The 21,113-nt window shown below is 40.7% G+C and overlaps 1 protein-coding gene across 2 annotated transcripts in view; it reads left to right on the top strand.

The window, feature by feature from the left end:
* The window catches only part of si:dkey-234i14.6 (uncharacterized), a 123,678-nt gene that overhangs the window by 11,311 nt on the left and 91,254 nt on the right, over positions 1-21,113 (top strand). The gene's annotated exons all lie outside the window — the stretch shown is intronic.

Here is a 21,113-nt window from a genome sequence, read left to right as displayed (position 1 = left end):
CAGTGCAATCAGTCCTAATCGATGGAGGAATTGATACAATATATGCTGCCACATTCTTTTGTTTGACTGCAATTAAATAAAACCATCGTAGATACCTAGTGCAAATAATGGACAGCCTTGTCACAATGCTTTTGATAATTGCATCCTCTAAATCTTTATTTTCATTGCATTATCCAAGATGATTGTTGATACCTTCAAGTTCTTCATAGCTCCTAACTTGATGAAGTGGTGAAGTTGTTTCTTTTTCACTCCTGGCCATTTCTTGCATCTCCAAGCCCAAATGCTTGAAATTGCAGTGAGCAAAACAGTTCCAAATTGTCTTTCTGCTTATTTTTTTTTTTGCCAACTTTTAGTGACAAAAATCATTGCTTTTTGAACACAAACACATGTAACTGTTGCTATTTATTAAAAAAAATGTTTGCTCTAAGCAAGGTGTCGTGTCCAACAGCCACGCAAGTGCACCTGACTGATACTGGCTGGAAACTGATCAGCAGCAGTCTCTTGTCCCAACTAAGCGGTGCAGTGGTCCAAATAAGCAAATGGAATCCCAGCTATTTTCTCGATTAGTTTTGGATATTTAAGAGTTGTCCAAAATAAGCAGTTGCACTGAAGGCCCAATTTTCTGGAATCAACTGTATATATTTACTGGTGCATGGCTCAAGGTGTGGAAATGGATAATGTCATTGAAGGTAGCATAGCAATTAAACCCAGGCAAATTAAAACAAAAATAAAATCTGAGAGGTCTGGGACTAACTTCTCAACTGTTTATCACTCAATGAATTCTAACTAATATTATGTTTTATAACTCCAAAAATTAATCAAAAGAGAAATGTGAGCATATGATAAATGTATGTACTCCATTTTCCTTTAGTGAGGCATGCACTTATCACTTGGTGGCATAATGATGTACTTCATTTGCATACTTTTACATAATTTGTTATAGGTTATATGTAAACACCAAAGAATGCTTAATCAAATAATATTTACAATATTACTCAAATATTACTGAACTATTATTAAAACAATTCTCTCCGCTTGGCTATGGACAATTCAATATAGAATGCATCTTAGCTTGTAAATATTTCTTTTTCCAAGGATAAACAGGACAATCCGTCAGCATTTCCATGATTAGTTATCTTCTTGAATTCATTCTTGTTATGGTGTCCTTCAGGAAACAGAGCCCATCTCTGCACTTGTGCTGTTTGCTGGTAGTGAACACCCTTCAGTGCAGAAAAATGGACATTATTGGTTGATGATCATTAATGAGGGTAAGCTCTCTCCCGTACAAGTACAGGTTGAACATTTTATACCCCAAAACACACTCAAGCTCCTTCTATCAATCTGTGCGTAATTTCTCTCTGCAGCAGCAAGAGAATACGATGCAAAGTCTATGGGGAATTCACTTCCATCACTAATAACCCGTGACATGTCTGCACCTATACATAAGTTTTACCGGATGACATAGATCATAATGTGTGAGTATCTTGTCTGATGTCACTTTTTGTTACCTTTTTGAAAACCACACCACACTTTGTCCATTGCCATTTCTTCCCATCTATAGTAATGAACACAAGGGGTGGAGCACAGTAAAGAGATTCCTGCCAAACCTGGCATAGTAATTGACAAATCCTTAAAAGGACTGCAAATGTGACATGTCCTTTGGCTTTGGGGCACCTAACCACTCTTTGAATTTTCTCAGCACACTTGTAAATTCTTGTGCATAGTGTGACCACAGTAACTGGTTAGTTTTTAAAATTTCTCACTTGTTGCATTATGCTCTGAGCCTATTTTCTTCCAATATTTTAACACTGTCTTGAGATTTTGGACACTTTTCTTGTCGTCCTCACCATATCAGTTATATCATCTAGGTAACACTGTCTGTTTGGGCGGCTCTGCATCACCTGGTCCAGAGCTTTCTCGCAGTGTGGGTGCAGAAGCTACTCCAAAAATAAGCCTATTATAGTGATAAAGCCCTTTCTTGAGTATTTCTAATGAGAAGTACGTTGGATTCCTCTTCAGTCTCCATCTGTAGGTAGGCCTCAGCTAAGTCCCCACTTTGCTGAAGTGTTTTCCACCAGAAACATTTGCAAATATATCTTTTATCCTGTGCAGAGAGGATATTGAGCTAGTTTCAGTGCTGGGTTGATGGTAACCTTAAAATGTCACAGAACCTATACTTGGCTACTAGGATCACTGGTATTGCCCATGGGCTCCACACAAACTTGGAAAGAATTCCTAGAGCCTCCATGTAATGCAGTTCACTGGTTACTTTATCACAGATGGTAAAAGGAACCAGATGAGCCTTTTAAAACTTGGATGTGGCATTTTACCTTGACATGTTTGAATTTTCCAATGCCATCCTTGAACACTGCTATAAGTCATGTTGCTCGACTCTTGTTAGTTTTCACGTTGTAAATCTCAAGGTTACTTAGACAAGTACCACTCTCATTATCAGATTTTTCATTCACATCATGCAGATAGTGCTGTTTTTGAAACTGTAACTTAACGTTTTAATATATTTTTCTCTTTCCTGTACAGTTCATTTATTTTAGTGTGCCTGATATACTCATTGTACGTAACCTATTTTGTTGCATTTTCTGCAAGTTTCACCTTTAAACCAGTATCAGTCTTGGAGTATGTGAGCCCCTGCTACAATTGTAACATTATTTTGTCTGCCTAGGCACGTTTCTGTTTAGGCCTTACATTTTGTTCACACTCACTTTCATTCCTGACTGCAGCTGAATTGCGTCTCTGCCTGTTGTTTCCATTGATACAGCATTGGCAACTGCTCTTTTACATGTGAGCTGTGCTTTAGTTAGCCATTTTTGAATGCTTTCTTGTAAGATTCTCCAGAATAAATGATATCTCAGTGCATCATTAAGCCAATTACTGAACTGACAATTCTCAGACAATTTCTTCATTTCAGCCGCATAAACTGAAATGGACTCCCCTTCCTTTAGATTCCATTTATGAAAGGTAAAGTGTTCAGCAATCAACAATTGTTTCAGTTCTAAGTATTCCTGCATTACTTTCACAATATCAGCAAAGCTCATTTCGGCTGGTTTAGTTGGAACAGTCAAACTTCTGAGCAAACTGTATGCTTTTCCATTTATTGCACAGCAAAACTAGCACTCATTTCAATTGACTTTTTCATTTGCTGTAAAATACTGCTCAATTTATTATGTATATATTAGCCAATTATCTGTTGTGCATTTGTTGTACAGATAGCTTTTTGATGAACCCAGCCACTTTTTTTTAAAAAAAATTATTATTAGCACCTACTGCTCACTATTTATGAACCCACAAACTCTGGTCATTATCTGCAATTTTTTTTTAACTAAATGCTTTCCTTTTTCTCTTCCCTTGTGAAGGAAAAAAAAGTGCTGCGCGTCAACACATACAGTAGGTCATTTTAAAAATTTCTCTTTGTCACTGCTATGTTTACTAACTCCAAAACCTAATCAAAAGAAAAACATGAGAGATGGAGTTAAATAAGTCTACTTCATTTTACTTTAGTGAGGCAGTCACTTATGACATGCTGGCATAATGGCATACGCCCGCTGTTCACGTACTTCATACGTATAACGTCTATATACGTATGTATTGTATAGACAACAAAGAATGCTTAATCAACAATATATTCACAATATTACTCAAATATTACTGAAATATTAAATACACACCTAACCCAAGCATTTCATTTATTGTTAACTCAGATTTCCAGTGTCAAAATTCTTTTGCCTTTATAAACAGATCAAGCATTTTCACTTTTTCTAGTGCAGCTTCCTATGGTGTTATCAACAATGCATTTCTACCTACTTGTATTTCTGCACTTTAGTTTCAGCAGAGTGTTCCAGGCTCTTGGACAAAGTATCCTGAAGCAAATTGGAAACCAGTCAAGGTGCTTTTGGATTTGAGTAATGGTGAGATGGAATGTTTGGAAGCTTTATCTCAAAATGATGAAAGGGTGTAACATTGATTCAGGTTTGTGGGCCTGGCAGGTGAGACAGAAAACACTGACTGTGAATAAGTATATTTATCATTTATTTACGAAGTATAAATTCAAGTTCCCCAAGTTACATAAACTACAAAGATGAATATTCAACAAACATACTTAATTAAAAGTGCATGCAGGGTATTCCTTCCCAATGTTTGTGAGCACCACTTGCCTTAAACAAAGGGAGAGAGAGAGCAAGCCTCTTAAGTGCTTTGATTTATATCCGGGGTATTTGAAATTAGACACCAAGTGGCTAACCAATTGGGAAAGCAGCTGCAGTTTCTAAACCAACCAATCACAATGAAAGTGACTTTCAACAGGCAGAATAAGCCACATCCCCCAAAGGGTTCTGGGAAACATAGAGCAAAGTTCAACTAAATTTACTATTCACCATGTACTACCCTAAGATTCATTTTCCTACAGACATTCACAGTAGAACAAAGAAATACAACTGCACATAAGTGCAGTTGCAAAGAAAGCAAACAGTACCTCTATTTCATTGGGAGTCTGTGGAGATTTGGCATGACATCCAAAACTTTTGACAAACTTCTATAGATGTGTAGTGAGAAGTTTATTGACTGGCTGCCTCATGGCCGGTTATAAAAAACCTTAATGTCCTTCAATGGAAAATCCTACAAAGGGCAGTGATATGGCCCAGTCCATCATAGGTAAAGCCCTCCCAATCATTGAGCACATCTACCTGAAATACTGTCATAGGAAAACAGTATCCATCTTCAGAATTCATCACCATCCTGGTCTTGCTTTTTTCTCGCTGATGCCATGAGTCAGAAGGTACAGGAGCCTCAGGACTCGCACCACCAGGTTTAAGAACAGTTACTACCCCTCAACTATCAGGCTCTTGAACAAAAGGGGATAACTTGCCCATCTATTGAGATGTTACAACAACTGATGATTTCACTTTAAGGAGTCTTCATCTCTTTATCTCGTGTTTTTGTTATTTGTTGCTGTTTATTTATGTTTCCATTTGCACAGTTTGTTGTCTTCTGCACTCTGGTTGATCTTTCATTGATCCTGTTGTTGTTATTCAATAAATTTCCTGTGTATGACTACAGGAAAATGAATCTTGGGGTTGTACAAGTTGATGAAGTTGTACTTTGTTAATAAAATTTACTTTGAACTCTGGCAAGCAAAAACTGACAAACACCAATGTACAAAAGACAATTTGTGCAAATGCAAAATAAAATCCTATTGAGAATATGAGATGTGGAGCCATTGAAAGGAGTGTATAGATTCGGTGTTGAGGTGAGTAAAGTTATCCACATTGGTTCAGAGCCTGATGGTTGAAGCATCATAACTGTTTCAGTAGGTCCTGTACTTTCCTAATGTCAGCAATGAGAAGAAGAGGACATGGCCTGGGTAGTGGGTTCCTTGAAGAAAAGTAACTTCAATACAAGAGGTTTCTTCAGTCTTGAGTCAAGAGTCATTGAAGTGGTTGATGCATTTCTGTTAAGACTATTGAATGGTCCTGTAGTGTGAAAAGAAGGACTTGATCTCACTATCTTTATAAGATCTTGCACATTGCCAATCTGCATCTTACACTTTATTCTGCATTTTGTTGTTTTTCCCATGTACTATCTTGATACCATGTTATAACAAATGGATTCTGATCATTATGCAAGTCAAGTTTTTCACTGTACCTTGATGCAGGTGACAATAATAAACCAATTTTTCAGTCTGAGGATCTGGGTAATGAGTGTCTCATTCAGCAACTTGAAGCACACCTGTTAAGATAGTGTGCAGAATATCAAACTCTCACCAGTCTTAAAATTGAGAACCAAGCATTTAAAAAATGCAATGCTCCTTGTGAAATTTGTTCAAATTTCAAAGAACATCTATTTTCAAAGTATGTGTAAGTCATATAATCTTGAGATCCATCTACTTACAAGAAACCTGAAAGAACCCAGTTTAAAAAAAAAGACTCAACACCCAAAGTGATTCGGGTCGGGTGGTGCTCATGTCAGCTATGATTCAGTTTCATCTAAGCTAAAAGGTTAAAATTGTGTATTAGTGGTCGTGCAATCACTTGAGTTGAGTATGATGATCTGCTAAGGGGTTATTCCTTTAATGAAGAATGCCTGTGCAAGACTTTGTTTAATGTGGGGATGCTGATGCATGGGCAGTCATTACACGGTCCTTGACAGATTGGGGTCAGAGTTCAGTGGCTTGGAATGCAAGACAACTGAGAACCCTTCACTGCTGCGTCCTTCCTCTGCTTTCACTGCCTTTGTGTCATCTTCTTCTGGTTTGATCGCTAAGGTCTTGGTTTGGATTGCTCTTTGTCTGAAACCTCCTCCCTGACCGTACCACCATGGCTGACCCTACCAGAAACTAAACATCACTCTCAGGACCTCAAGAATGCGCATGTCTCTCTGCCGTGACAAGCAGACAATCCTTGAAGAGGAAAACTGTTGTAGTGAGGGTGGAAAAAGTAAAGGAAAAATCTGCATGGTGGAGACATCAGTTAGCATTGGGAAGGAGGGGAGTGATATAATATGCCCGTCACACCGCTGGCGTGTAGGGCAGAAATGAAAGCCTTCAGGCCATCCTTCATCATGTCAGTAGCTTCCTCTTGGTTTTCACTACTGTCAGTCAGGCAAGTCCTGGGTGGAGACTCAGAAATACCATCGCACTCCGGTGTAGAAGGATTCTTCATTTCTGTTTTTGTATTTTTGTCTGACCAGTCAGGGTTGTTAGCCCTGAGCTGAACCCCGAAACCTGGAGAACTGGTGGATCACCCTTACTCTGGTCTCTACCTTTTGACCTGTTTGGCGTGAGTGACTCTACCATGAACCAAAGCATAAAGCCTGTATAGCTCTCTGGCTCACTGAGGTACACAATCCTCCAAACAAGATTATGATCCTCTTTGAGGCAAAAGAAATTTGAAATTCTGAAAGGGGGAGGAAAAGAAATAAAATAGAAGGCTAGTTAACTGAATATGTTCTACTTGTTCAATCTGGAAAGGTATGATTTGCTCAGTTCAGAAATCCTGCTGTTTGAACCGGAACTGTGTTTCTTGGTGTATGAGACTAAAGTTGAAGATGGAGTGAGATAGAGCATTGAAGTTCAGCTCATTTGTGCTTGCAGACTGAAGAGGTGACCTGCAAAGTGTTCTATCAAGACTTTTGATTTTGATAATTAAGTAAATTTACCTCCAGAGATTTGAATGCATAATTTGCAGTATTGAAGGTGAAGTTCACCAAGCTATAATTTGGAGTAAGGAAGTAATCTTTGTGTGATAACAAATATTTATTTCCTCAACAGATACCAAAAAAACAGGTTTTCAGTAGGATTGTTAATATTGTTGCACATTTCATTTAATTGGTATGCGCATTATAATAATTTTTTGTCGCTCATTTGCAACATTAGTCATGAACCGCTGGATTTTAATTCTGTTTTTGTTGGGCTGAAGCTCCCATGTTTTATGGTCTAATTGCTTTCTGCCACACTTGAATGTGAGCTTGGAGGGGTTTTGATCAATGAATCTGAGGTGTTGCTTTAATAAACTAGCTTATAATAACTTCCACCACCACTGTCATCATTTAGAATTGTCAATATTCTGACATCAAACCCACCAGGAGATATTATTGAATTTTATTTCCATACTCTTTATATTTTTAAGTGAATTAAATGCGTGGGGAATTGATAATATTCAACAAGTTAGAAATCTTGTACTGATCTGTCATTCACATGTACTGTACACGCAAACTTATAGTGAAATGCATCATTTGGCTTAAGAGCCAACACACAAAGATGTGACAATCAAAGATGATTGTCGCCACACATTCCATATCAACGTAGCATTGCCCACGATGCACAGTAGAACAACACAACATAAAATAGAACACAACAAAAACAACAAAACATGCCCTTTTCCTTCCTCCTTCCTACCCACCCATATGTGGACAGTCCTTCATCTCCAGGACAGCCCCCTCCAGTCTCCTGGCTTTGGCCATCAGGCTTCCTATCAACCTTTTGGTTTCTGTCTTTTGTATCAACACCAATTTAGCCAATGACTTGATCCTGATCTCCTCACTCTCACACAGTCATCCATTTTCTAGAATTCTCCGACAGTAGACAGTGTAACATCCACAGATGTTCTTTGTCACCTGTCCATGTCACTGGACTCTGAGGCCTAGATTCTAGATGTTCTTGTTCACCCGGCGACATAGTTGGGTTTGAGTGTAGAGCAGAGGCCTGATCCCTATCTCCATTGAAAGAAGCAGTCAATGTTTTGGGTCAAAACCCTGACAGAATTTCGAACCGAAACATTGACTGCTTCTTTCAACGGATGCTGCCCGACCAGCTGAATTCATCCAGCTTTTTTGTACGTCTTGATTTGACCACAGCATCTGCAGTGCACTTTGTGTGATCTCTATCTCCTTCTCCTCCATGTGCTTAAATCCTAATCTGACCTCTAACTGTCTCTCTGTCTCCAAGACCATTCCTGTGACCAGCCCTACCCAGTCAAAATGGCTCTGAGCTGTCAGTCTGATCCACCCCTGTTCCACTACTTGCTGAGTAGATTTTTTTTTAGTATCAACATTCAAAACATTATAATCTACTTGTGTTCCTTGGGCTAAAAGTCCCAGTCCTGCATTTGCTACCTTCATGGCAAGTTGAGGATGGATGACAGCTGATAGTTTTGTTCATGGTTCCCATATCCTCTGAGATAAATCCGGAGAGTGTAAGATTCCATTTTGTTTAACTGAGATGCTCTGCCTCACTGCGCCAGTGACCTGGATGTGATGCTGATTAGTGGTGCTGCCTATTTGGACTGGTGCTGGGTGTTCTGTTTTGCTCCCACATCCTAATGTCTTGCAGGCTGGTAGGTTGATTAAGCACTGTAAATTGTTCCATGTGTGGACAGGATCTGGGAATGGGGGGGAAGAATCAAACAGCATTAATGTAATTGGGTGCTTAACAGTGTGCATTTAGTGGCCAGTTTCCACATTGATTCACTTTTTGGTCTATTATCTGTTGAGCAGCGCAGCGGATCATGCTTCCTACAAAGACTTGGAATTACTCACCACGGATGGGCCATTCATTGAAATAGATCTACTAATCTTGGTAGTCAGCAAGGCCTGGTCATTAAGTACTTTCAAGGTAGGGACCCCCTTCCTTTCCAGTCTTGGACTGAAACATTGAGTCTTTAATTTCCCTTCATAGATGCTGCCTGACCTACTGAATTTCTCCAGTTTTTTTTTAAATGTATTGCTTAAGAGGTAAACAAATTCCTTAATGCTGAAAGGATTGAGGAAAATGGAGAAAAGCCTAAGGGCAACTCTGTTCATTTCCTTCTCCCCCATTCCCTCCACAACTGTTTTCAAGTCTTGCTGATCAGAAGTGTTTGGACGCAGTAGGCGTGCTTTGGGTTCCAATGCCTGAGGCCTAGTTGCTATTTGCTGCCTGCACTACTGTGGTGACAAGCCCTCAATTATTGCCCATCATGATTTTCAACTGATATGAAAACAAAATGCGATTAATGCTCAACAGGTCTGGCAGCATTCTTGGGAAATGGAAGCTGTCCTGAAATGTTAACTATTTTACACCAGACAGAAGCTCTAGAGCATGCTGAGTATTTGGGGAACAGCACACAAAATTTTGCATTGGGTCCATGACCTGGTACATCTTGTTTTCAGGTTCGTAGCATCTGCAGGTTTTTTTTTACAATTTTTATACCAAACTCACTGGTAAAGGACAACCACAACTTTGTCATGGTTTGGAGGCTTCTGTACCTCAGTGACCCAGAGAGTTGTGTTGACTGGAGTCTGGTCTTTATTCTTTGCCAAACAAGTCAAAGGGTAGAGGCCAGACTAAGATCCTCTAGGTTCAGGGGTTCTGCTCAGAGCTACCAAACCCCGACAGGTCAAATACAACTGCAATGAAGAACCCTTCTACATCTGTGTGTGTGATGGCATTCCTGAGTCTCCATCCGAGACTTGCATGGCTGACAGTAGTGAGAACCAAGATGAAGCTACTGGTATGATGAAGAAAGCTCTGAACATCACCAGAAATGTAGAACCATTATTGTTGCCCTAAACACCAGTGGTGTAATGGGCTTGTAAGTACAGTATGTCACTGGTGAAGAACAAGACATTGATCAAATTGGCCTTCAAGTAACATTTCTGATCTCAAGGCTACTGACTCCTATGCCTATATTCTGGTCCCAACTCAAATTTGACTGATATAACCTTTCATCATACTGAGATCTGAGGGAGAATGTGGTAGTTTTAGACATGCTGATTTCTTGGCTCTTGATTTTTTTTTTGTCCCTCACTATCGGAGTATTTACCGTCAGAACACTGCTTTTGGGCGGAGGGTGGTGATGTATCTTTACCAAAGGGAGGTGTAAAGCATGCCTTCCCTCCATTAGCCTGCAGCTCACCCTTGGGCAAGGTGTAGCACCTGCTTAGCCCCTGATCAGAGTCACATGAAGCTATGGCAGCAGGTGGTGGATGGTCATATGAGCAGCTGGTGCACATCACAAATTCTGGTTATCCGACCCCTAACACCAGGCAGATAACCTCTGAAGAGTACTGATAATGGCCGAGATCCCTGTCTTATGAAAACACTGCCCAGTGGGAGAGCATTTTGGAGAGAGTGATCATAATTCTATGTTAAGAGATCTAGAAGATTATAAGGCTACTAGGAAGGAGCTTAAGAAGGAAATTAGGAGAGCCAGAAGGGGGCTTGTGAAGGCCTTAGTGGGCAGGATGAAAGAAAACCCCAAGGCATTCTACAAGTATGTGAAGAGCCAGAGGATAAGACTTCAGAGAATAGGACCTATCAAGTGTGACAGTGGGAAAGTGTGCATGGAACTGGAGGAAATAGCAGAGGTACTTAATGCCACAATGTAAAAGCATCTTAGTGATTGTAGTGATGACGTGCAGCAGACTGATAAGCTTGAGCATGCAGATATTAAGAAAGAGAATGTGCTGAAGCTTTTGGAAAGCATCAAGTTGGATAAGTCACCAGGACTGGACAAAAGTTACCTTAGGCTAATGTGGGAGGCGAGGGAGGAGAGTGCTGAGCCTCTGGCGAGGATCTTTGCATCAACAATGGGGACGGGAGAGGTTTCAGAGGATTGGAAGGTTGCAGATGTTGTTCCCTTATTCAAGAAAGGGAGTGGAGATAGCCCAGAAAATTACAGACCAGTGAATCTTACCTCAGTGGCTGGTAAGCTGATGGAGAAGATCCTGAGAGGAAGGATTTATGAATATTTGGAAAGGAATAATATGATTAGGGGTAGTCAGCATGGCTTTATGAAAGGCAGGTCATGCCTTACGAGCCTGATAGAATTTTTTGAGGATGTGACTAAACACATTGATGAAGAAAGAGCAGTAGGTGCAGTGTATATGGATTTCAGCAAGGCAGTTGATAAGGTACCCCATGCAAGGCTTATTGAGAAAATGAGGCGGCATGGAATCCAAGGGGACATTGCTTTGTGGATCCAGAACTGGCTTGCCCACAGAAGGCAAAGAGTGGTGTAGACTGGTCATATTCTGCATGGGGGTCAGTCACCAGTGGAGTAACCTGGATGAAGTAAGTTTGTTGATGACACAAAGGTTGGAGCTGTTGTGGATAGTGTGGACGGCTGTCAGAGGTTACAGCGGGACATTGATAGGATGAAAAACTGGGCTGAGAAGTGGCAGATGGAGTTCAACCCAGATAACTGAAGTGATTTATTTTGGTAGGTCAAATATGATGGCAGAATATTGTATTAATGGTAAGACTCTTGCAGTGTGAAGGATCAGAGGGATCTTGGGGTCTGAGTCCATAGTACACTTAAAGCAGCTGTGTGGTTAAGGAAGTGTATGGTGTATTGTCCTTCATCAATCGTGGAATTGAATTTAGGAACTGAGAGGTAATGTTGCAGCTATATAGGATCCTGGTCATACCCTACTTGGAGTACTGTGCTCCTTTCTGATTGCCTCACTACAGGAAAGATGTGGAAGACAAAAAGGATGCAGAGGAGATTTACAAGGATGTAGTCTGGATTGGGGAGCATGCCTTATGGGAATAGGTTGAGTGAACTCAGTCTTTTCTCCTTGGAGCGATGGAGGATGAGAGGTGACCTGATAGAGGTGTACAAGATGATGAGAGGCATTGATCATGTGGATCGTCAGAGGCTTTTTCCCAGGCTGAAATGGTTGCCACAAGAGGACACAGGTTTAAGGTGCTGGGGAGTAGGTACAGAGGAGATGTCAGGGGTAAGTTTTTTTACTCAGAGTGGTGAGTGCGTGGAACGGTGGTGGAGGTGGATATGGTAGAGTCTTTTAAGAGGCTTTTAGATGGGTACATGGAGCTTAGTAAAATAGAGGACTATAGGTAAACCTAGTAATTTCTGAAGTAGGGACATGCTCGGCACAACTTTGTGGGCTGAAGGGCCTGTATTGCGCTGTAGGTTTTCTATGTTTCTAAGAAGGCGATGGCAAACCACACTTATAGAAAACAATTGCCAAGAATAATCATGCTCATGGGACTGTGATTGTCTGTCATACGATGCGACACATAATGTTGATGATGACTCTGCTTGTGGTATACAGACTATTGTTTTGACACTGAGGTTGTTTGCTTTAATTGGGCAATCAGATTCCTTTTTAACCAGACCACATTATATGCTATCCAGTAAAGTTTACCAATCAACTTTATTCACCATTTACATGTATTAGGAGTTTGCTGTAGAGTGTTGGTGCTACGTGCAACAGAAAAGGACAACATTCAACAGTTGTACAGAAAAAAGAATTATATAAAAATAAAGTTAAAAGTACAGATATGGAATAAAAAATGCATAAATACTACCATGCATTTACAATGTAAACAGCATTTTAAAAAGTAGTTTGAAGTGTTCACAGTGACTGAGGTAATAGAGGAGAGGCAGGCTAACTAGAATGGTAGATCAAATTAACTGCATGGACGAACTAACTTTGAAGATGGTGTGAAGTTTTTGTTTTAATAGCCCTGTAGCATTTTCCAGAACACAGTTTTTCTGGAAAAGGCAGTTTGCTGGGTGAATAGTGTAAAATTTGTTCTTCAGAACCTTTTTTTTAAAGAAAGGGCACACAATGGAAACAAATTTTGAACGCTCAGAGGGGCATCAATCGAGTACAATAGATTTTCATGAATTAATCATCTGATGCATTTGGGAGTACCATGACTCTTGAGTGCGTATGCGTATGTACCCATGTATACCCAGCAAGGAGATGTATCTATGTTAATGCCACAGCCAAATTCTCAGTTTATAAACAGTATTATGGATCTTGAAGTTACTTACAGACTGGTGTCCCGTGTTCTTTCTAAGCTGTGTGCGCGCGCACACGTTTTTCAACCAGCGCACAAAGGAAATTAATGTGTGCACAGAAGGTTAGTTACCTAAAATAATGTAGTAATTAATAATTATACCTATTGAAAATAATCTTTTAGCTAAATGTTTCTATTAACTAGTTAGTCGGTTTTTCAAATACCACAATGCATGTCACTAATCTACGTCACCTCATCTTTCCTGTTCCTGTATCACGACGGCTGCCATCTTTGGCGGACAGTGTTCATATCGTAAAGTTTACAAAGGTCAGTTGAATGACCCTGTGGCTAAATACTGTCACAAGAAATTGATAAACAACACATGGAAAGTAGCTTTACAGGTTTTAAGTGATATCTTTGATGAACTGGCTGCACTGTGCAAGATTCTGCAAAAGAGTGGCCTGACACTGATTCATTCACTTCATTTTGCGCGAGGCAATATTAACAAGATAAAAAAGCAATATCTGGGAAACAATGTTTCATGGAGTGACAAAGTTAAAGTTTTGCTAAGTCAACAACATGAAGAAAACATCATAGTAGATACAGGTTCACTGTTGACTTTTATAAATAGTCTTTGTGTTCATTAGAAGAAAGGTTTCCTGAAGATGAGGTACAAGAATGGTCAGCTTTTGATTTCTCTGCAATTGCGGATTGTGACTTCACATTTGCCGATGAACAAGTTAATACCTTATGTCTAAAATATCATGATTTTCTAGCTGAAAATACTGTAATAGACAGTTTAATGATTTCAAATTTTCTGTGCAAGAAAAAATTAAATCCAAACTGATCTCAAACTTTGCTGAAATAGTGGCATTTGTACTTCAAAATGAACAAGGTTTTGCGACCTTGCACAGTTGATGAACATTGGGGGAACCTTTCTTGCGTCTAGTGCGGACTGTGAGCGAGGTTTTAGCTTAATGAATCAACTCAAAAACAAGCTGGGAAACCATTCTGGTGAATGTCACTTGGATATGTTAATGAGAATCAAAAGCTATCAATTGGATGAAGTTCTATTAGTCTAGATAGAGTTTACAAAGAATGGGTAAATGCCAAAGACAGGAGAGTGGAAAAAGTAACTGAGTGACTTAAATATGTATGTTATTTTGTTCTGTGCAGTTTTATGTCAAGTGTTTTGTAAACCTATATAAACTGTGCCATGTGTGCATTCAGTGCGCACATACTTTTGTCACAGGAAAAAGAATTTGCACAACTTAAGATTTTTGCGCACACTGACTACTAAAAGTTAGAGGGAACATTGCTGGTGTATACCTGAACTAACAAAATAGATGAAGTTTTGATCAATGATGTTTTGCTAAAGTATTAATTGAACACTCTTAGTTAGCATTAGTGTATTCCAATTACTACACAAATGTATTTTGTAATAGTAACTAACAATTCTGGAGGAACTCGGCAGTTCAGGTAATATCATGGACAGGATTAAAGAAAATCAATGTTTTGGACTTTCACTGTTTATCAAAACAGGAGAAGAAGGGGGGAAGAAGCCAGAATAAGTAGGGGGAGGGGAAAGAGTGCTATTTGCTGGTGATAGATGAAGCCAGGTAAGGGGGAAGGTCAGTGGGTGGAGACTAGGGATGAAGCAAGAATCTGGAAGGTAATAGGTGGAAAAGGTAAAGAGGTGAAGAAGGAATCTGATTCGAGATGATAGAGGACCAGGGGAGAAATGGAAAGGTGGGGGGGGGGGGAGAAACTAGAGGGAAGTGCTCTTCCTCTTTCCCTTTCTCCTGTGGTCTACTCTGTGCGTGTGTGTGTTGGTCTGGACTTTACCATCTGCAGAAGTTCTTGAGCTTTTGTTTTGTCACAGGTTGTGAAATTGCTGCTTCATATATATCTAAATGCAGTATTTTTAAGGGGGAAGGCTTGGGAGGGTTGACTGATTTGACTTTTATTCCAGTGAAATGGGATTGGGTAGCTATATTTAAGATGCTAAATGGAATGCATACCACAAGTCAATGGATTCTGCTGTCTGGTTGAGGCATGAACCAGTGCTTGCTGATTTAACAAACGTTCTTATCAGGGCAAATTTCTGGGCATTGTTCCAAAATATAATGCAAGTCTTAATTGGTGCCATTTTGGGAGGTGTTGGGGGGGATGAGGGGGGTGGTAGCTGCTGTCTGTGGAAGTGGCAGATAACAGCTTGTAAAGTTGCCAGAATCAGTTTTCTAACTCTGCACACAAAACCACAGAATTCCATACATCTGATGTGGGATCATTGTTTTCTTTCTTCCGTGAGGTAGATCAGAATTAAGGATAACAGTTCAGATGTTTGGATTAAGATAAACTGCACTCTGGCTGTGCATCTGTGTGCACCTTCTTCAGAAGCACACTCGAACTGTAGTACTTTAAGTTTATTTTCCTTCATTGCTTCAAGAACATGAATATCTGAGATTGGACAAGGTTGTCCTGTTGCTCTCCGTCCTGGTGTTAAAATAATTTTGTTCTCATAACTAACTGGCCTCTTTTCCTTAACATCTCATCAGTAAGAGCTTGTTTAGATTTTTCATCCAGGGGTGGGATTTTCTCAGAGCTGAATGCTGCTTGCTGAGCCACGGTGAGTTCAAGGTAGAAGCACTTCCTGGAATACTCCACAAGTCCCTTCTTGCCATTTGCCATCCCGAGAGCCACCCTACTTAATTTTATTTCACCTGGCCAGCACAGTGGCGTAGTGGTTTGTGTAACGTTTTACAGTACCAGCGACCTGGGTTCAGTTCCCGCCACGGCCTATAACAGCGATTCCCATACTGAGTTCCTGGACCCCTTGCTTAATGGTATTGGTCCATGGCACAAAAAAAGTTGGGAACCCCTGGTCTGCAAGGAGTTTGTACATTCTCCCTGTGATGGTGTGGGTTTCCTCTGGTTAATTGGTTATATGGGTATAATTGGGCAGTATGTGCTCAGTGGGACAGAAGGGCCTGTAACCATGATGTATCTCTAAATAACATCAGTATTTCACAGGATGTTGTTATCAGTGGCTGGCTGGAACAGAATTTAATGTTCATCCTGAATTTTTTCCCGCAGGCCTCATCGGAGAATTAGGTGCTGAGTGCCTGGCTTGGTCTGGAGGCCTGTACAGAATTGGCCAAGGACAGCACAATCCCTCTCACGAGATACATGGTTGTTGAAGTCTACTAGTTTATGATTGGCACCAGTGAGACCAGTTTCACTCCAGTTTAAATTATCTAGCTGCTGTGTGAGATCTCACTCCTGTCTTGGCTGTTGTATTTCAGTCCAGTAACGTAACCACTACACTAATGCAGTATGCATCAACTTTGCATTTGTAAAGTAAACTGATTCAGTCCTTGAATAGAATTGTTTAGACCCTTCAGCCCAACTGGCCTGTGACAACCAGGATTCCCACTTGAACTAGTCCTGTTTTCCTCCATTTAACCTATTATCCCTCTTCTCCACAAGCTGCTCTTAAGTTTCTTTCAACAGTAACATCATGCAGGAGGTACAGGAGCCTTATCAGAATCAGGTTTAATGTCACTGGCATATGTTGTGAATTTTTTTGTTTTGTAGCTGCAGTTCATTGCAATATATAATTATGTATGTATAAATGTATGCATGTTTTTTTTATATAGTGCAAGAAGAGAAAGAAGGTAGTGAGGTAGTGTTCATGGGTTCAGTGTCCATTCAGAAATCTAGCAGAGGGGAAGAAACTGTTCCTGAATCGTTGAGTGTGTTCCTTCAGCCACCTTTACCTCCTTCCTGATGGTAGCAATGAGAAGAGGGCATGTCCTATATGATTTCTTTTGAAATGTTAATGCACCTGCCTCAACAACTTCCAGCAGCTCATTACACACGTTGACAGCTCTCCAGGTGGAGAAAGTTGTCCCTCAGGCTCTGATTAAACCTGTCCCTTCTCATCAGAAATATACATAGCAGCCTCTTTATTAGGTACACCTGCTCATTAAGACTGCTGGCCAGAAGGAACTACAGTCTGCAAATCAGTGATTTGAATGAATTGAGGACAGTAAAAGCAGATGGACTGATTGCCATTGTTCTTGCCATGAGGGAGGAGATGGTGGCTGCCGTTTTATGACTGGGTTCTCCATATTGTGAATCAGTCGCTTGGCTTGGATCACCATTTTAAAGTAGACACAGTGATGCCTCAGGTAATCTGCTGAACTAGGGAACTAGGAAGTTATTTGTGAGATGGTCTTTGGTTGGGTATGGCATGCAGGTTTCTGACTGTTGGAGTCAGTATCTGTTCTGCACGAATCAAGCTGCAGGCTGATTGAGAACAAAGACATACATTTCTGATTGCCACTTGTTGAATAAATGAATGCTGGACTGGAGCAGAGGCCAATGGGACACATGACCTTCAGCCAATGACACTGGAATGTAATATTTGAATTAGTAAGAAATCAATATAAAAGTAGGTGCTTCAAGTGCGCTGTCAGCAGTAATTCTGTAGAACAACTATCGCAGATGTGGAGATTCAAAGTGGAATTACAAGGAACATATTGCTGACAGCAGAAACTCCTTTTAACTGGTAATATCTTTATCTGTTGCTTGACTATTCATGGATGGTCAGGAGAACTTAGTAGGTGTGCACACAGGCATTGCTTGTGTAAGTCCACATTTTCTTCCATTGAGACAATGAAGTTACTTATTGGTAAATGCGGATCTCTTGGTGCCACTTGGTCATTCCTGTAATAATACAAATATCAAATCAGCTGATCATGTGTCAGGAATTCAATGTATAAAAGCATGCAGACATGGTCAAGAAGTTCACTTGTTGTTCAGACCAAATGTCAGAATGGGGAAGAAATGTGATCTAAGTGACTTTGACCGTGGAATGATTGTTGGTACCCGCCAGGGTGGTTTGAGTGTCTCAGAAACTACTAATCTCCTGGAATGTCCATGCATAACAGTCTTTAGAGTTTACAGAGAATGGTGTGAGAAACCAAAAACTCCCAGTGAGCAGAAGTTCTGTGGATGAGAGCACGTTGTCATGAGAGAGGTCAGAGGAGAATGGCTAGACTGGTTCAAGCTGACAGGAAGGCGACAGAAACTTGAATAACCGTGTGGTGTGCAGAAGGTCATCGCTTATGCACAGCACACCAATTCAAATATACACTGGCTACTTTATTAGGTAGAGAAAGCACACAATAAAGTGGCCACTTGAGTATATACCCTTCAGAATAACTGGACCTTGGTGATTCTATTGGACGAGAAGATGGTCAGGATGTTGTACTGACGTGGAATGATTTCAAACCAGCTGGATTTCCTCACCAGATTGCTTGAGTAGAATTATAGCAACTAACTGACAATGATGAGAATTTACCAGGTATATCCTGTGTACAGAAAATCAGGAGGACAAACAAAATGGGTTAATTGCAACTGGTTGAGTTCTGGCAGGCTAGAGATTCAAAGCTGTTATCAACAGCAACACACAAAAGCTGAAAGAACTCAACAGGTTAGGCAGCATCCATGGAAATGAATGACCCCAGTCAATGTTTTGGCCTGAAGCCCTTCATCAGCCTTGGAAAGAAAGGGGGAAATGATGGAATAAAAAGGTGGGGGGGGGGAGGGGAAGGAGGCTAGCTACAAGGTGATGGGTGAAGCCAGGTGGGTTGTAAAGGTAAAGGGCTGGAGAGGAAAGAATCTGATAGGACAGTAGAATGGACCCATAGAAGAAAGGAGGAAGGGACATGAGGAGATGTAATAGGCAGGGAAGAAGTGGTTAAGGAATCAGTGGGGAATAAAAGGAGGGGGAAGAAATGTTTTTTTTAAACTAGCAAGAGAAATTGATATTCTCAACAGGTTAGAAGCTATCCGGACAGAACATAAGGTTTTGCTGCTCCTCCACCCTGAGGGTGACCTCATTGAAGCTACAGTGTGCAGTAAAGAGGCACATATTCTCCATTCACATCACGGATTCCCAGTGTAGGGTATCACTGGACTTGCCCAGTTCCTTGAACCACTCATATTCCATGTATAGTAAACCATCGTCTTTTATTTCCAGCATCCTCCCCTTTCCATTTCTGTAAGGTCATTGGTTTGAATTTATTTACATATTTAGTGATATACAGTAGTAACAGTCCCTTCAGACCCAATAAGCCCAATTATATCCATATAGCCAATTAACTGCCCACGTATAGGTCTTTGGAATAGGATGGGGGGGGAAAGTTGCAGTATGCGGAGGAAACTCATGGCCACTGGGAGAACGTACAAACTCTTTACAGACAGGTTGTTGGCACTGTAAAGTATTATGCTAACCACTACCCTAGCATGCTGCCCTTATCAAATGTTAATTGTCTCTCTCCATGGACACTGCATCTGTTTTGCTTTTAGATTTTCAGCATCTGCAGCCTTTGTTTGAATGACCACTGACCAAACCCTGAACAAGGCCAATCTCATTCCCACTCCGGCTGCAGGCGCATATTCGAGCTGAGGATTGGGCAGCAAACAGACAACTTGGCAGTGTTTCAGTCCTTGCACCCTCCTGGTGCAAAGATGCTGCATGTTGAAAGCTCTGCTCAAGGCTGAATCACTGCACCATGGCAAAGCAACCTGCTTTATTGGTAGCTTGTCAAAGTGGATGCTCTAAGCTAGCTGCACCGTGCACAGTCTACAAAATCTACTGTGCTTTGGTTTGGTTTCTCTGCAAGATACTGTCAAACTCTGGTGTGGCTGATGAAACCTGAGCCGCGTAGAAGACATAACTGGGAAATCTAAAAGTCTTTATTCACACAGTAAACAGGAGAGGGTCCAAGACCCACTTTCCTACTTGCTGTTTTATACTTCTTCAACACAAAGGCAGCAATAAACGATAAACAGAAATAAACTACGGTTTCAATTTCTGTGATCATATTGAATATCTTCATTATGAGCTGAGTCGTATGACGTGGGAGATCATGGTCAATCCGTAAGCATGATTGGTTTTGTCAAATTTTTCTACAGGAGTGGTTTGCCAATGACTTTGTCTGGGCAGTGTCTTTACGAGACAGGTAATCCGAGCCATTATCAATACTCTTCAGAGATTGACTGGCATCAGTGGTCATGTAACCAGGACTTGTGATCTGCACCAGCTGCTCATACAACCACCCAGTACCTGCCCCCATGACTTCATGTGACCCTGTTCCAGGGTTGGGAGGGGGGCTAAACAAGTTCTACACCTTGTCCAAGGGTGACCTGCAGGCTAACAGTGGGAAAGAGGGCCTAATACCTCCTTGGGTAAATAGGGGGTGGAGCCACATCTTTACCAAACTATTGAGTATAGGTAAATTTATAGAATGGTAGCACATCCCGACTAGTAGAACCTCTTCAAATATTCCATCCTAGTGTTTGTTCCAAAAGTATGAGTACGAACTATAGTTTGAGAATATTGGATTGTGCAAAAGAGAATGGAATCGTACCTTTAATTTTTTTCCAGGATGTGTCTCCTGTGCGGGGCAGCTTGGTAGTGTAATGGTTAACGTAATGCTTCTCAGCGATTAGGGTTCAATTCATACCTGTATGTCTGTAACTCTCCCATGACTCGGTGTGGTGGTTTCCACCCACGTGGAAAGGTTGGTAAGTTATGGGCATGCAATGTTAGTACCGGAAGCATGGCAGCACAGTTGGAACATGTTAGTCATTGATGCAAATGAAGCATTTCGCTTCTACTAAAGCTGATCTCCTGCATTTTGGGATTGAAAGAAATTGATCTTTGCAGCATTTCTTCTGCTCTAGTTTTATTAGAACTTGCTGGTCATCTGGGAATACCGAAGGGAAAAGTTGAGGTCAGTTTTCTGAGAAATCCCTTTACTTCTATATCGACGTTCTTGGG

This window comes from Hypanus sabinus, chromosome 17 (genome assembly GCF_030144855.1).
Source record: "Hypanus sabinus isolate sHypSab1 chromosome 17, sHypSab1.hap1, whole genome shotgun sequence".
In the NCBI taxonomy this organism is placed as follows: Eukaryota; Metazoa; Chordata; class Chondrichthyes; order Myliobatiformes; family Dasyatidae; genus Hypanus; species Hypanus sabinus.
This window is presented reverse-complemented; position numbering and strand designations above follow the sequence as displayed.